Here is a 17278-nt window from a genome sequence, read left to right as displayed (position 1 = left end):
TTGCAGAGAGTATGTGGTGAGAGATGAGAGAAGCAGACATCCAGAGGCTTCAGTGGTCCATTGGTGTCATGCCAGGTCAAGGGTTTGCCACCTGGGCATAGGATTCTGTCTTACAGATGACATGGAGAGGAGCCAATAAATCAGTGATGTGAAAACCCAGAGGATTCCCTTGACCTAGGAGCCTTCTGACCTTGAGAAGAACAATCCTGAAATACTGACCAAAATTTCCCCAGGCTGGTGATCAGATCCACAATACAGTGATGGCTAACTTTTCATCCTCCTTGACTCCCCCACTCCCACCCCTTTACTCCTGATTAATGTTAGGTTTGAGTCCCTCATTTCTGTATTTCCACAGGGAGGATCCAGAGTGTAGAATATGCCCTGGTAGAAAGTACCTGATACAGTTTGAATACAGTTTGTCTCCATCCAAACCCATGTGATGTCATGGTATTGAGAGGGAGTGGGATCTTTGAGATGCATTTGGGTCCTAAGGGATAGCACTCTCATAGAGGATTGGTGCTCCGGCTCTATTGGAGCTACACTAGTTATCACAAGAGCAGGTTCACAGTAAAGCAGAGTGGTACCTTTAATCTCCTCTTCTTGCTCCTAAGTCATGGCATGAAGTAGCATGAGGCTCTCAGCAGATGTGGGCATCCTTATTTGGACTCTAGAACTATTGATCTAAGCAAACTTCTTTCATTATGAAGTACCTGGGCTCAAGGTTTCTGCTATAGAACTAGAAAATAGGTCATGTCAGTGCCCTATTTTCCTTGGGGAGGGATGGGTTTATTTCATCTTGTACTTCTAGCTAGTGGTCCATCACTGAAGGAGTTAGAACAAGCCCTCAACCAGGCCAGGAACCTGGAAGCAGGAGGCCATGGGATAGAGCATCTTACTGGATTGCTCCCCATACGTTCTCAGACTGTTTTTTTTTGTTAGTTTGTTTGTTTTTGTATGACCTAAGACTACCTGCCTGTGGGTGGTGCAGCTCACAGTGTGCTGGGCCTGCTCACATCAGTCATTAGTTAAGAAAATATTCCCAGGCTTGCCTACAGGCAGATCTTAGGGAGGCATTTTCTCTATTGAGGGGCCCTCCTCTCAGATGACTCTAGCTTGTGTCAAGTAGACAAAAACAGTCTACATGCCAAGGCTACATTTGAGCTAGTGCTGGCCCAGAAAGCTCAGCTGTTGATTCATTTACAGCTGGTTCTGATAATAGGCCATCCAGTCTACAGATTATGTTGGAAATAGCTTGGAGTTGGTTCAATGACTTCTAAGCTGAAAACCAAGAAGGTGAATTTCCATGTTCTGAATTGTGCCTTTGAATTCTCTGAACCTCACACTTTGGGAGGAGATGGTGGCTGAGAGAGGGAGAGACAGAGGTGAAGATGACATCTGTGCATAGGAGGGAATGAGTTGGGTGGTAGTGATATGGAAGCAGAAAGGTTAACAGACTTTGGAGGAATGGGGTACGGCCAGCTTTTGTGTGTTCTCTATTCTTTTGGAGTTTTCAGTCCTGAGTAGTAGCCTTCAGCACAACATCCAACAAATAATGAGCTTTCTAACAAGCTCAATTTGAAACCTGTGGACAATATTTGAAAATTTCCCTGAGACAACAGTTTTTCTTAATAATAGCATAAATTTTTTACAATAATGAGAACATATTTACTTTTACTTCTAAATTCATTTTGGTCACACAGATTTTAAATTTTCTTTTTGAGACAGAGTCTCACATATCTGAGAATGTTCTTGAACTTACTTTGTGGCTAAGAATGCTCTTGGGCTCCTGTTCCTCTTGTGTCTACTTCCCATATGCTGGGGTTTCAGGTGTGTGCCACCACACCCACTTATGTCATGCTGGGATTCCCTCCCAGGGCCTTGTGTGTGCTAGATGTGCATGTTATCAGCTGAGTTACATCCCTAGCTAATGCCCAGCATCTTGTCTGATCCCACTGACTGTGTAGAAAGTCAGGTGTCCTGGGAATACTTACTGTCTTCCTTTGTGAAACCACAGTCCTACTTTAGAGCCCATAGCCTTACAGCAACAGTGGCTACTTTTCCTCTATATGAATTATTTTCATTTTGGCTCAGTAAGTTCTATTTTGATATCATCCCCTAAACATACAGGCAGACCTCTGACCCCCTTATGGAATTGTACTACCTAGAGAAATAAAATATTATTGGCAACTCAAACATTCACTCTGGACTTGCAATGGATCATTACAAAATTATCAAATAAGACTTCTCCAGGGTCGAATCAATCATGGCCTTTTATTCACACCTCTCAAGTTATTTCAGAGGCAAGCTCATCATCAATTTTCTTTTTAGATAGCAAGCTTTTTTTGAACTAGGAATGTTTTCAACACATGAGTTATATCATTGACTTCAGGCCAAATTGTTTCTCTTCTGGGTAAGGAATATGGCAAGCAGAGGTGGTTATGAGTTGAGAAGGGGCGACAGTAATGCCCCAGTGAGATAAGGTTTTGATGTGAAGCAATGATATATCTTCCTAATAGAAAAACTCATTTCTTGCCCTGGGCATGTGGGCAAGTGTGTGATCTGGGGAGTTCTCTGTAGTTTGGTTTTCTCAAGGTCATTTTAATCAGAAACACATGGTGCTCAAGGTTTCCTTGGATTATGCATAGCTACTTGGGCTCTTGAGATGGCAAGCAGAAGTCAGAAAAAGTGCTGTTTTTCTCAGTTAGTGTTGCATAGGTAGCAGTGGTCACTCACAGATGTCCACATCCTAGTCCCTGGAGACTGTGAATATGCCATTTCACATGGCCAAAGGGACTTTGCAAATGTAATTCAGTTAGAACTTTGAGATGGAGAGATGACCCTGGGTTACTTGGATGGACTTGGTGCGAATAGAAGATGAGAGGGAGGAAGGATGGGAGAAGGAAGAGGAGAGGCCATGTGCAGGGAGCAGAGTGAAGAGTTGTGGCGATGAGCTAAGAAATGTAACAGTCCCAGCAACTGAAATGGGTAAGAGAGATGCTTTCCTAAGCTTCTAAGGACATACAGCTAGCTCGACCAACACTTTGGGTTTAGATTTGTGGCATCCAGACCTCAAGAGAACAAATCAATGCTATGAATTGTGTATTCTGTGACAACTCGTTACAGCAGCAGTAGGAAGTCAATACAGTGGTGCTGGATTAAGAGCGGAGGACCCAGGTGGTTAGTCAGAAATGGAGTCATGAGTGGTGGCTCCTTTGCATTTGTACGTCTCCAAAAGGGCACTTTAGAGCCATGATAGAAACATGTTCTAGGCTTTGAGCACAAGAGAAAATATTTGGTTTTGAACTGGGCTGAGATTTCTAATACAAACTAGTCCAATGAGGTCAGGACAGACAATTACAAACAATACAAAGCCATATGAAGCAGTAGGTTGGATCTGCCTAATAGAACACTCTGCAAAGGTCCCATCAAATATGGCTGCCATCAGCCTCCTATGGTCATAAGAGCTTTCACTGTGACCAATCCAACAGATGAGTTGGCTTTTTAGTTTACTTATATAGAATTTTTTGTTTGTTTGTTTTTTGAGACAGGGTTTCTCTGTGTATCTCTGGCTGTCCTTGACCTGATTTTGTAGACCAGGCTGGCCTCAAACTCACAGAAATCTGCCTGCCTCTAACTCCCTGAGTACTGGGATTAAAGGCTGCTCCACCATCACCCAGCTATTTAAATAAAATTTAATTTGCTTAAGTAGAAGCACTTTTTAATAGCCACATATGGCATGTTATTTCGCTGGACAATGAAATTCTGGGTCAACAATAACAGAAATACAATGTGAACCACATGGTCCATTTAAGCTTTTCTAGGGGCCGTATTTAAAAAAGGAAAAGGAAGCAAGTAAGATTAATGAAATATGTTGTTTAAACAAGTTATTTAAAATATTACAATTTTTAGCATTTAACCAATATAAAAATGAGGTATTTACATTCATTCTTTTCTTGCACAAATTTTAAAATCTAGTATGTGCTCTACACTTACAACATGTCTCACTTAGGACTGGTTGGGTTCAAGGGCTTCCCAGACCCTGTGGCCGATGGCTATTGCAGTGGGCAGTCATGGATGAAAAAGAGGATCCTGTAAGTAGTAAGACTGATTTGTAACTTCCTTCCTCCTGCCAAGTCTGCTTTCCTTTGCTGCTCAAGTTCCATGGAAGAAATACTTAGCTTCTGGGGAGCAGAGAAAAGACAATTCAACTTGTTCCCTCTCCTCTTACCCACCTATTCCTCGATTTCTGTAGAATCTAAATACCACACTCAAATCCACCATATCCAGTGGGGCAGTGACTGGATTCCCAGGTAAAGAGAAAAGAAAATGGGAGAGAAAAGAAAGGGGCTTAATCTGCAGAAACCTAGGCAGGTCTGGCCAGAACACCACGACTGAGAATGCAACCTAAGCATGGAGGAGACCTGTGGTCTTGGCCTGGGTAACTCTGACACCCTGCACAGCAGAGCCCTGGGGATGTTTAGTTAGTTAAAATGCAAATACCAGCAACCTTAGGGTCAGACTGGGATAGAACAGAGAGTTGTCCTTTTAAATTAGCTTCCTAAATGATTATTTCGTGAAAGTGTGAGTCACTGAGTTAGATTTATGGAATTTCATAACCGGGTAAGGCCTTGGAAAGAAACTAAGCATTGTCTCAGAAAATTAAAATTGCTTCTGGTCCTAGGCCATCATTAGCTTTACTATATTGGGCTCAAACTAAACTAATTGGCTGATGGTAAAGGACAGTTTTAACCCTCAACTGGATCATTCACAGCTGTGCTGGACTTTGAGGATGGAGACAAGATCCACACCATTCCTTACTAATCAGGGGCTCTCCTTCCATTTTGTTTAACAGAGAGGATTCTCCTTTTAGTCATTGCTCATATCCACTCTTTTGGGACCATTGTTCTTAACTCTGTGTTCTGCAGTTCCAGAGCAAAGTCATCTACTCATTCAATAAGGAGGCTATTGTCTTTGTTGATTCTCCATGAGTTTGCAGCAGTAGTGGCTGCCCAGGAAACCCAGAGCTACTTAAAGTCTACAGACAAGGAGTAAAACATGAAGATACCAAAGGGTTGAAATCCAGGACAGAAATGCAAATGGCGCTCTCCCCAGGGCTGCAGGAAGGCCTGGGAGATTCTGCTTCCCTGACCTATAGGGAGGATGCAGGCTGGGACCAAAGACATTTTTCCTGATGCTCCCTGTGAGGAAGAGCTTCGGTTTCTAAGCCCCAGCCTCTAGTGCCTCTCTGTGTGCCTCCTTAAGATGCAGGCTTCCACCCTGAGGCTGAAGATGCCCCTAGGGACTTGGAGCCCTGGCTTGAGAATCTCTCATTAGCTGCTTGAGTAGCTGCTGTGGGTGATATTTTGAATGCCTACTCTACAAGCAAGGTTTCACATCTTCCTTTGATCATCCAATGGGTACAGTCACATTGTCTTTATTGTACAGATAAGGAAATTGGGACTCTGAAAGTACGTGACTTGCCCAAGGTTACATAATTGGCAAATCGGTAGGTTTGGCTCCAGAACCCACAAGTGTCCACCAGGATAGTGGTTCTCAGGATGTGGTCCCTCAACCAGCACCATCAGTTTCACAGGAGAGGTCTGCAAAGGCATTATTGAGTCATCCCTGCTTCTGAGACTAGGTTTTCACCCACAGTTCTGTAAGTAACCCGAAAACTTGTCAGTTCACAAGTTGGTCTATGGTGGCTTCCCTGTCTGAGGTGAGTACCCTCTCTCTAGACACAGGGTTACACAAGGCATACACCTTCTTAGAATTCTCTTCATGAGCTTGAAACTTCAGAGTGGCCCATCCTCTACAGTTAAACACAGCCTCCAAGCAAAGCCTGTTCAGTAACGAGAGCTGTTGGCTGAGCTTGGTCCCATTCTATCTTCCAGTAGCCAGACAGGGTCATGAGGCAGGGAGCAGGACATCGTCCTGGAATAATATTGCTTTTGGTGACATGCTGACTGCAGTTACAAAATGAGGAAGGAGGATGGCAGGAGAGAGAGGTTGTACAGTTTCCTAGGTAGGTTCATCCATGGGAAGAGGAATGGAGACATCTTGTCACTTAGGCTATTGAGAGGTTTGATGAGGGTCAGGACTAGAAGCTGGGATGAGGAGAGGTTGAGAATGAAGTGTGGGGACCATCGGAGCATGAAGCCTGCAGCAATAGAGCTTGCAGAAGCAGGTGGTCTCAAATGGCCCCAGAAGGCAGATGAGTGAACACGTAGAACAGGGGTGATGTATTTCATAATTGAGGCATCAAATGGAGCTGCTTAATCTCCCTCTGTTATGGCAGAAATCGGTGACCAAATTCTCCAGCTTGCATTTGTTAAACAAGTGAATAATGAGGCTTGCGGGCGTCCTGTGTCTCCGACATGCTTTATGGAAGGTGTCAGGTTGTCAGCATAGATTAACGCTCTTCAATGTCCTGCCTGGAAGGTAGTTTTTGGCTTTGTCTTCTACTATAGCAGTGCAAGTAAAAGGCATTTTACAGAGAGCACTTAATGGGAGTTTTTCCAAATCTAGGCAATAAAGAGATTGTATTTTTATTGCTCACCCCCTCTTCCACAGACCCAGGAAAGCAGCACGCTGAAATAGAAGTAATGAAGGCACCAGAGAAGCAAATGGATTCCGACCTGTAGATTTAGGTAGAAGTGTTATGATGGATTTTGGATAGGTATAGACAGTGAGGCTGAGGTATCTTAGAGGTTAATGGTATCCTAATGATCACCAGGTACAGATGCTCTGTGAGAACCAGGACAGCAGGAAATACCCCCAGGACCGAAAAGAAAGGAGGACAAGTAGTCAGAAGAGAGCACCTAGTGCACTTCCACTGTGGACTTATTTGCATATGTAAAATCAGTAAGCACCATAGTCCAAGCCCTTAGCTGCTGTCAGGGCTAATATCTGGCCCAAGAGCAATATCAAGCTTATATAGAGCTCTCAGTGGATTTACTAGATATTGAAATTCTTGTAATTATGATGTATTTACCATATTGGACAAACAATTAGAATAGGAGAGTTGATTTATGCAGAAGATAAGCCAGAGAGCAATTATTTTCTAGACTGAAGAACTATTCAGGGACTTGGGATTTGGCTCTGTTGGTAGAATGCTTGTAGAGCACACACGAGGCCCTGAGCTTGGTCCCTAGCACTGCATAAGCTGGGCATGGTGGCACATGCTTATAGTCAATCCTAGCACTCAGGAGGTAAAAGCAGGACAATAAGTTCAGAGTCATCCTCAACTATGTAGTGAGTGTGAGGACATCTTGGAATACTTGAGAACTCACATCAAATACAAACACACAAGAAAACAACCAAAAACCTAAGAATTTGTCACCCTGCAAGAAGTATCACTGTGGTATTTCTTTCAACCCTAACGTTTAGGTAGAAGCCCTACCAGCGGCTACATCTATCCAAAAAGGTTGGGATGTTGGGATCTCCAGCTTGGCCCTGTTTCAAACCCTGTACAGGGTTCCAAGCAGTGGGCCCCTCCCCTGGAGTTGCCTCAGTCCAGATTCTGCTCAAATCCCACCATTGGTGGCCCCACCCACTGAAGGCATTAAAACCCCCACCTCTGGGTTCACTTGTGGGCTTCTTCTTTTCTCCTTGGGCACCCAGGAATGCTTTGTTCAGATTAAACCTAGATTTATTGGACCTGGATTTATTAATTCTGTTTGATTAGTTTATTACTTCAGTGGCAGTGGGTTTTTAATAACTGGGGATTTTAAACTTGTCACTTAAGAGTTTAAAGCTAATGAGTTTAATAACCAAACTTTGTCCTGTAGCTTACATGGTGCACAAAGTGACATATGTTCACATCTGTCGTATTTTGGAATAGCTTTTTTTGAGGAAAACTGTCTTAGACAGGGACAAGGCCTCATGAATCAGCAGTTCTTGTGGGTAGGCACTGTCTCCTGCACATCTATAGGATTCTAACACGAGAGTGACATTACCAAGTCATTTTGGTGTTCAGTGTGTTGTGGCCTGTCTATGAGAGATGTCACAAAGGACTCGTTTATATGTATACAGATGTACCCAGTGCTTTTACATATGACCCTCATACTTGTCTCTCTCAGTTTTTAAACTTAATTTTAGTTGGTTTGGGGAATAGGTTGGTGCTTTAGAGTTCCGTTCATTGTAACAAATATCTGAGCTAATTCTCTAAGAAGGAGAAAATATTTATTTGGGTTCAGGGTTTTAGAGGCTCAAGTCCATGATCAGGTGGATTCTTTGGGCCTGTGAGAACACAACAGGAGCATGTTCAGAGCAAACCCATTTCACTCATAACCAGGAAACCAGAGAAAGAGAAATGGGGCTCCACACCTCCAATAACCTCATGCTAGACCCCACATGTGAATGGTTCTATTGTGCACCAACAGCCACACCCAAAGGACAGATTCTTCAAGGACATTTAAAGCACATTGTTACAGCTGGGTACAATAGACACCTGCAAATCAATTCATTAAACAGTGAGTTATTTCTAAAGTCAATTACTCACTTGGTGCTGTGAGATCAATGCCAGTCTCTGGCTAGAATTCACAGAGGTTTAGTCAGAACCAAGTTTGACAGTGATGTGCAAGTTATCATCAGGAGGAGAAAAGTCACACACTAGTTGTTTACTTCGTGACCTGGGTCTGGGCCTTTGCTCAAAATTATGTGCTCATTTCCAGCAGAGAAGCACTCTACTATATTGTCCTACATAAAGAACACGTGTTACCATCCTCCTTTGAGTAATTTCTCCCAACTTTTCATTTGGGTGGAGTGTGATGTGAAGAAGGCCTCTTCCTACTTCCAAAGTAATTTAGTTTTGTGGTCAGTAAGGCTCATAATTTATTTTTGGCTTTATTTAACATGCCATTCTCACTCTCCTGAGATGGGAGATTCTAAGAAACTCATTGAATAGCATTACCCTACTGAGAGGAGACAGGGAGAAGCCCACATACTCAAGAATGCACCCACGCACGCAAGCAAGCACGTATGCAAACACAGGCGTGCGCGCACACGTGCACACACATACACACACGCACACACATGCGCACACACACACACACACACACACACACACACAGAAATGGAAAAGCTGAACTTGGGGGAGATCTCCTGTGTCAGTAGGGTAAGGGATTACCTTGTTGGGGCTCTCTGAAACCCTACCTCATCTGTTAAAAGAAAGCTAGGAAAAGCAACAACACAAAACATTTTCTCCTCTTACACTCTCAAAATATTATACTTCTGGCTGCTAAATATGTGAGATTTACTTCTTCAGCTTCAGCTGGGCATCCTACAATTTAGCTCAGTTCTGACACTAATCAGTTAGTGCTGATCCCACAGGTCAAGGACTTGATCCCACAAGACTATCTTTCCCCTTTATTTCAATAACTAACCACAAGCAGTAGGCTCTCAGAATATTCACACTTTCACTTTGAAATTGTGACTGCAACCAAGGGATGCATCTGAGCCCTTTGTTTTGCTTAATAATTTGCTAAACAGCTTGCAGAACCCAGGAAAACACTTGCTAACATTTTTCTGTTCATTCTGAAAGGTTATTACAGAGGATACAAGTGAACACACAAGGCAGGTATTACAGAGGATACAAGTGAACACACAAGGCAAGCTATGTGCTGACTTCTGTGTCCATTCTAGGCACACTGCCTCCACAGGGACCTGCACTCCCATTTTAGGGATCACCTTGGAGCTGCCCCACATGTGGACATGATTTGATATTAACTCAATCTCCTATGCCTTATCAGAAGATGGAAGTGGGTGGGATGGGAGGTTCCTGGCTTGTAATATGACTTCGCATTTCTGATGACCAGCTGCAGAGCCAACCAAGACTAACATCAGTGGAGCAAAGATACTCATCATCCAAGAAAGTTCAATGGGCTTAGTATCTGTGTCCATGACTAACATGAGAACAAAAGGTTCTCCCAGTTCCTCTGTGGCTCAGGAAGTTACAAAGGGTTTGGAAGCTGCTGGGAACCAAGGACAGAGAATACATATTGTAAGACACAGTATCACAGAAGCAATAACAAAGCTTCCACACTGGCTAAGGTTGACAGAAGCAGTACATTTGTTAATACATAGGGCATTCTGGCACAGGTGCCTAGTGCAGTCAAGTGCTATGATAATGCCGTCCACTATCTGTGATGACTTCCTGAAGTGAGGGGAGTGCTTTTTAGCTGTGGTGGAGACTGGACTAACCTGGCTTCATTCTGACTCCAGGGAATTTTATTTAATTGGTTTGGGGTACAATCTATATGTTGGGATTCTCACCATTTTAAAGGGAGGTAACAATACAATAAATATTATATAAATGTTATGCTAGTTAATACATAGGATAAAGATACCCACTGTAATATATAATGTTATTATATGCAATGTTATTATACAGTATAAATACATATTATGTGGATATATTATATCATAATAATGCTATAGGTAATACATTACTTTTATTATAGTTCTGTTGGACAGTTATACTATATTACTACATATAATAATGTTATATATACATATTATAATACATGTGATTTATTAATATGCAGCCATGCCCAGTAGAATTATAATGAACATTATGCATGTACAATTTTGTTTTAATTTTTTTTACATTGATTGATTGATTATATATGTGTGTCTACACATGTATGGATGTGTAGAGGCCATAGCACACTTGTGGTGGTCAGAGGGACAACTTTCAGGACTCAGTTTTTGTCCTCTACTGTGTGGGTTCCAGGAACCAAACTCAAGACATCAGGCTTGGCAGAAAGTACCTTTACCCACCGAGTCGTCTCCCTAGCCCCTAATTTTGTTTTTGAGAAGTCACATTTGAAAAACAACAAGTAGTTTTCACAATAAGCTAACATAACCTTATCAATAAACACATAATACATTGATATATTTTACTTAACTCAGTCTTATGATTTGAAACTTAAATATTCTCCAAAGACCCATGCATTGAAGGTTCCCAGCCTGTGAAGCTGTTGGAAAACAAAACCCCTATGGAAGGATGGTAGGCCATTTGGGGTGTGTTTTTCAGGGGGATACTGGGATTACAGCCATTTTTTGTCTTTTTGTTTCTTGGTCGCCATGAGGTAAACAGCTTTGCTCCATCACATACTCTTGGCCCCCAAACGACAGAACCAACCACCATGGACTGAACAGCCCAAATAAATGCTTCCTCTTTTCAAGTTGATTATCTCAAGTACTGTGATAAAAGAAAATGACAAACATGCTGACCATGTCCCAGACATTATTTCAACATTGCTGTGGTTTGAATATGTCCTTCAAGTTTTTTTTGTGCTGGGAATTAAATCTCTGAAGTAGTTTATGAATGGCATTTGGATGTGGAAGGTAATCTGGGTTGGATGATGTCACAGAAGTGGATCCTTCACAATACAATTAGTTGTTTTGGAAGAGAAGGAGGAGAAACCCAGGCTAGCAACTTGCTCCGTTGTCCCTTGTGATGCTTTCTACTGTGTCCTGATGTAGCAGGAAGGCTCTGGCCAGATTCTGAACTTGGGTTTCCAGCCTCTAGAATCACTAGTCAACTAAACCTCTATGTTCTGGTATCACTAAGGCTTAGAGCACTTGTTTAGCACAAGCAAAGTTCCTGGTTCCGTTCTGGTAGTACAAAGACAAACAAACTTCAGTTCTTCAAAAATGACCAGGTTTCAGATATTATGTTAGAGCCACAGAAAATGAAAACAAACAACTATCAATGATGGTGACATAATATGCTTTTACGTCATATTGTTTATTTTTTAAGATTTATTTATTTATTATGTATGTGCTATTCTGTCTGCATGTATGCCTGCGTGCCAGAAGAGGACACCAGATCTCATTATGGATGGTTCTGAGCCACCATGTGGTTGCTGGGAATTGAATTCAAGACCTCTGGAAGAACAGCCAGTGCTCTTAACCTCTGAGTCATCTCTCCATCCCTATGTCATATTGTTTTTAAAAATTGGGCCTATACTTTAGACTTATGGCATACTACAGCTCAGACTGGCATAGTTTCAGGGGCTCTGTAACTACATGTGGCTTATGATCCAAGCACAGGACAGCAGGGGTCTAACTAAAATATAACCAAATTCAATATCTGATAAGGTAACCATGATGGATAACCATAACCATAACTCAACTACCCAGTAGCAGGACACTGCTTGACACTCCTTGCGTGTGGTGGGGACTTCTCCATATCACGGAATCTGAACTGTGCTGTTTCTCCTTGAATTTTCTTGGATTTTTGTGGGGAAGGAGAAATTATCCCCTCAAACACATACACAATAGGCAATCCTTGGGTTCAAGGGTTGCCACTTGGCTTTTTACTCCAAAGTGCCTCTTGCCTTAGTAGCTGAGGCAGAGTGGAGGAGAAGGAAACTACATTTTATTCATTCATTTTTGCTCAACCTGACCCATTTGATAGCTCTTTTTGGCTTGGATAATAGCCAGAGGAATCCAGTTTGTAAAGGAGTATGTGGTAAGCACCTCACAGCAGCTGACCTGCAGATGGCAGCTGACTGTGTCACCCACAGGGGACAACAACTTTTCTTCCCTCTCTGCTAAGAAGAACTGCAAGGCTCCGGGGGCTCTGTCTCATGTATGACATGGGAACAGCAGCTTCTGCTTGGGTTTGATGACTCTAGGTCTCCCTGGTGTCTTTTGCTGCTCCCGATCACAGTGTTAATCACTGCAACCACCCTTCCTGCAGTAGGTTAAAAAATACAATGACCCAAGAGGCCTCTGAATTTTAAGATTTCACTTTTCTGGCTTACTTAATTTACATAATGATTTGTTCAGCATTTGTGTATCCCTTATTTGGTTGTTTTATACTAAATAAAATTTCCTGGCAATTCCCCAAATGTGCACCCCTCTGCTTGCCTCTGCAGTCATTGTCCTCATAGCAATAAGGAAAGTAAATGACTGTGGGCTGCATGCCCAGCATTCAGATAAGTCCAGGGTAAGCTTTCTGAGCTGCTAAACAGATTTAGAGTCCTTAAACTGTTTGAGGGAACAATATTTCTCCTGTTTTATTTATTAATTCTATTAAAACCAGGCGCAGGATAAATAGTAAGGTTTCCTTGATCTTGGAAGACTAAGACAATTTCCTCCCCATGAGGATTTGATGAGCCTCCTGTGTCTAGTGTAACACAGAATCACTCTTATGCACTCTCATCTGATGTGAACTGGTGTCCTTGTTCCCAGTCTATCATTTGCCCTCACCAAATTCAACAGAATGAGTGTTCCCTATCTCTCTGTGATACAGCTCTACCTGCCATGTCCACAGAGACAGGAAGCCAAAATATTCATGCCTTCAAGGAGTGCAGTCTCATCACACACACACACACACACACACACACACACACACACACACACACACACCACTGAAGCTGAGATGGGGCCAGAAATAGGAACCATGAATTATTGCCAATCACAAAACATTCAGTAATTTTTCCTATCCAATTGTACCCCCGTAATGGTTATTCAGCATCTCTGCCATCTGCTCCCCTACACAATTCCCTGGTTTTGGCAATGACTGAAGCAATTAATCTGGTTGGGAGGATTCTTGAGTTAAGTCGGCATGGAAGACAAATAGGAGCAGGTGTTACAGGCCAAAGGGACCACCCAAACATAGCACTTGTTAACATACAGGCTGTGGTCAGAAAGTGGTAACCTTCTACTGAGATACTAAAGGTACATATGAGGGGTGGGACAGGATGTAACTGAAGAAGTAGGACAGTGAAGGTTATGATGCGTGTTGTTCATTACAGACTATAGACTTTAGAATCAACTTGTATTTCCTGTAACAGATGAATGCATAAAGAAAATATAACCTGTACACAAAGGAATACTACTCAAATGTGAATATACATAGCTGAACACCTTGTTACAGGATTCAGACAACTTTAAGGCAGACAGACAGGCAAGCAATTCTTTTTTCAGTTCCCTAGTGTGTTTATGTTCTCAGAGATGGAACACTGGGGGAATGAACTACCTCATACGCCGACCTGCCATTTTGTTCGATGGAAACACATATTGATAACTACTTCATATGCCATCCTAGAGCCTTCATACAGTAGCTGATGGAAGCAGAAGTAGACACCCATAGCTAAACACTGAGCTGAACTCTGGGATTCAGTTGCAAAGAGGGAGGAGTGATGAGCAAAGGGGTCAAGACCATATTGGAGAAACCCGCAGAAACAGCTGACCTGAACAAGGGGGAGCTCATGGACCCCACACTGATAGCTGGGGAACCAGCATAGGACTGTTCCAGACCCTCATGAATGAGGATGTCAGTTTGGAAGTCTGGCTAATCGATGGGGCCTCTGGTAGTGGATCAGTATTTATCCCTAGAACACAAATGAACTTTGGACACTCACCCCACATAGAGGGATACACTCTCAGCCTAGACACATGGAGGAATGTCTAGGCCCTGCTGCAAATGATATGACAGACTTTGAAGATCCCCCATGGAAGGCCTCACCCTCCCTGGGGAAACACATATGATAACCATGGTATTTTTTTTAAAGGCCAATAATGTCCTGGATGGCAGACAAGATCCTTGGTTTATCTTAGGTTTCCCAGAGTAGTTGGCACCAAGTAAGGGACTTAGTCATTGTGTAGCAGAAAGGGAGACAGGGAAGACTGGAGTCAGAAAATGATGGAGTGGACCACAAAATAAAGAAAGAAAGAAAGAGAGAAAGAAAGAAAGAGAGAAAGAAAGAAAGGGAGGAGGAAGAGATGGGATCGAAGGAATAGTGGGAGGGGTCTGCTAAATGTGGCCAGGAGGGTTGGAGGCTAGCCTAGACAAGAGTAGGTAGAAAGGATTGGATGAAAAAAGTCAATGAAATAGTTGCAAATCAAATTTAAGAAAACACAAGAAAGGGCATTTGTCACAATCAAGTCAGCTTTACTTCAAGCTTTCCAGGATGTTTCAATGTGTGTATATCAATACAACTAAACAGTTTATAACAGTATTCAGATAACTTTAAGGCAGCACATCATGTAGTGTACTCAAGGATTCAAGGATAGAAATCACATGGGTATTTCAATAGATTCAGAATCCAATATCTTTTCATGATAAAAGTCCTGGAGAAACTTGGAACAGAGGGATGTTTTTCAAAATAATAAAGGCCATATATGACAAACCTACAGCCAACATTATATTAAATGGGAAAATTCTGAAGCATTTCTATTAAAATCAGGAACAAAATACAGTATCCACTTCCCCCACTTTTAAAATATAGTGATGGGAGTCTTGGCTAGAGCAGTAAGACAAGAGGCACTAATAAAAGAGTTGTAACTGGAAAGGACAGAAGTCAAACTATCTCTATTTGAAGATGATATGATTCTATGCATGAGATCTCAAATGCTCTACTAGAAAACTCTTACAGCCGATTAACACTGTCAAGTGGCAAGATATAAAATTATACAAAAACCTGTTGTCCTCCTATCTGTCAATGACAAACATGCTGAAGAAGAAATGATGGAAACCATCTCATTTACAATAACCATCATACATGTGAAATATCTGGGAGTAAACACAGTGAAGGAAGTGATGACTTCTATAGTGAAGACATCAAAACACTTAAAGGGGCCCATTTCTCAAGAGAGAAATTGAAGAAGACACTGAAAGATGGAAAAACCTCTCGTGCTTATGGGTTGGAGGAATCAATATTGTAAAAATGCCATCTTACCAGAGAGCATCTAAAGACTCAATTAAGTCCCCACCAAAATGCCAACACCATTTTTCCCAGACACCATTCTTAGATAGCCAAGGCAATATTAAGTAAAGAGCAATGCTGGAAATAACCCAATTAAAAAATGGGGCACAGCACTGAACTGAGAATTTTCAAAAGATGAAATACAAACGACTGAGGAACACTTAAAGAAGTGTTCAATATCTTTACTCATCAGGGAAATGCAAATCAAAACTACTTTGAGATTCCATCTTATACCAGTCAGAATGGCCAATGTCAATAAAATAATGACAGCTCAGGCTGGTGAGGATGTTCGAGAAGGGGAAAACTTATCCATTGCCAGCAGGAGTGTAAACTTGGACAGACACTATGGAAATCAGTAAGAGAGTTCCTCAGGAAACTGGGAATATATCTACCTCAAGATGCAACTCTACCACTCTTAGGCGTATTCCCAAAGGACTCCATTCCACTACAGAGATACTTATTCATTCATGTTCATTGCTGCTCTATTCATAATAGCCAGAAATTAGAAACTGCCTAGATGGCCATCAGAGATGAGTGGATAATGGAAATGTGGTACATTTATTTACACAGTGAAATATTACTTAGCTGTCAGAATGGTTGTTACCAGCACAACAAATGACAATGAATACTGGTGAGGATGAGGGGAAGAATACCATTATTTCCTGTTGGTAGAATACACCCAGGTGTAGCCATCATGGATTTCAGTCAGAGACACTTGTCTAATAAGCTAGAAATAGAACTTCCATTTGACCCGAGTCATACCACTCATTGGCATCTATTCAAAAGACTCTACAATCTTCTGAAGAGACACTTGCCTATCCGTTTTTATGACTGTTCTGTTCACAATAGCAAGGAAATGGAATTAGCCTAGATGTCATTCAACAGATAAATGGGTAATAAAAATGGAGCATATACACACAGCAGAACTTTATTTAGAGATAAAGAAAAATGAGATTATGTAATTTCTGGGAAAATGGGAAGACTTAGAAAATATTATATTAAGGAAGTAGCCCAGGCTCAGAAAGACAAACACCATATGTCTCTCCTATATGTCTCTCAGCTTTTAATATTTTATGTTTGTGTGTCTCCATGGGCTCCAGGGAAGGCAGTAATTCCTCCTACCTTTCTGTCATGTATTTAAAACTCCCAGAGTCCTGGTTGGTTGAATTAGCATCTGACCATGTGTGAGAAATTTTATATTCCTAATTATGCTCTAGGAATTGCTGTTCAGATTCACTTCCTGACGTAGTTCCCCTTCTGGATGCTGATGCTACTACAGATTGTGCCATCCTGGTTTTATGCATTTTTTTAGATTAAAAAATACAGAAGTGAAAAGAAATTGACTTGGCGTGTTCATCATGTTGAGGAAACTCATGGATGTACTCAACTCATCAAAAACCTCCAGGGGATAAAGCTGCAATAAGTGGCGCTCACATGTTGGTGGCAATTAAGAGCTGTCTAATTGGGCTTAAGGCCCATTCAACAGGAGACAAATCACACCTGATACTAGAAACCTCGACAGTTTCTCAGGGCTAGTGAGGTAATGGCCCTTA

At 41.9% G+C, this 17278-nt stretch overlaps 1 protein-coding gene across 1 annotated transcript in view; it reads right to left on the bottom strand.

Annotated features, from left to right (window-relative positions):
- The window catches only part of Ly86 (lymphocyte antigen 86), a 57763-nt gene that overhangs the window by 12001 nt on the left and 28484 nt on the right, over window positions 1-17278 (bottom strand). The window lies entirely within an intron of this gene.

The sequence above is a fragment of the Mesocricetus auratus genome, unplaced genomic scaffold (assembly GCF_017639785.1).
Source record: "Mesocricetus auratus isolate SY011 unplaced genomic scaffold, BCM_Maur_2.0 Super-Scaffold_100013, whole genome shotgun sequence".
In the NCBI taxonomy this organism is placed as follows: Eukaryota; Metazoa; Chordata; class Mammalia; order Rodentia; family Cricetidae; genus Mesocricetus; species Mesocricetus auratus.
Note: the sequence above shows the minus strand (reverse complement) of the source record. Positions and strands in the feature narration are given on the sequence as shown.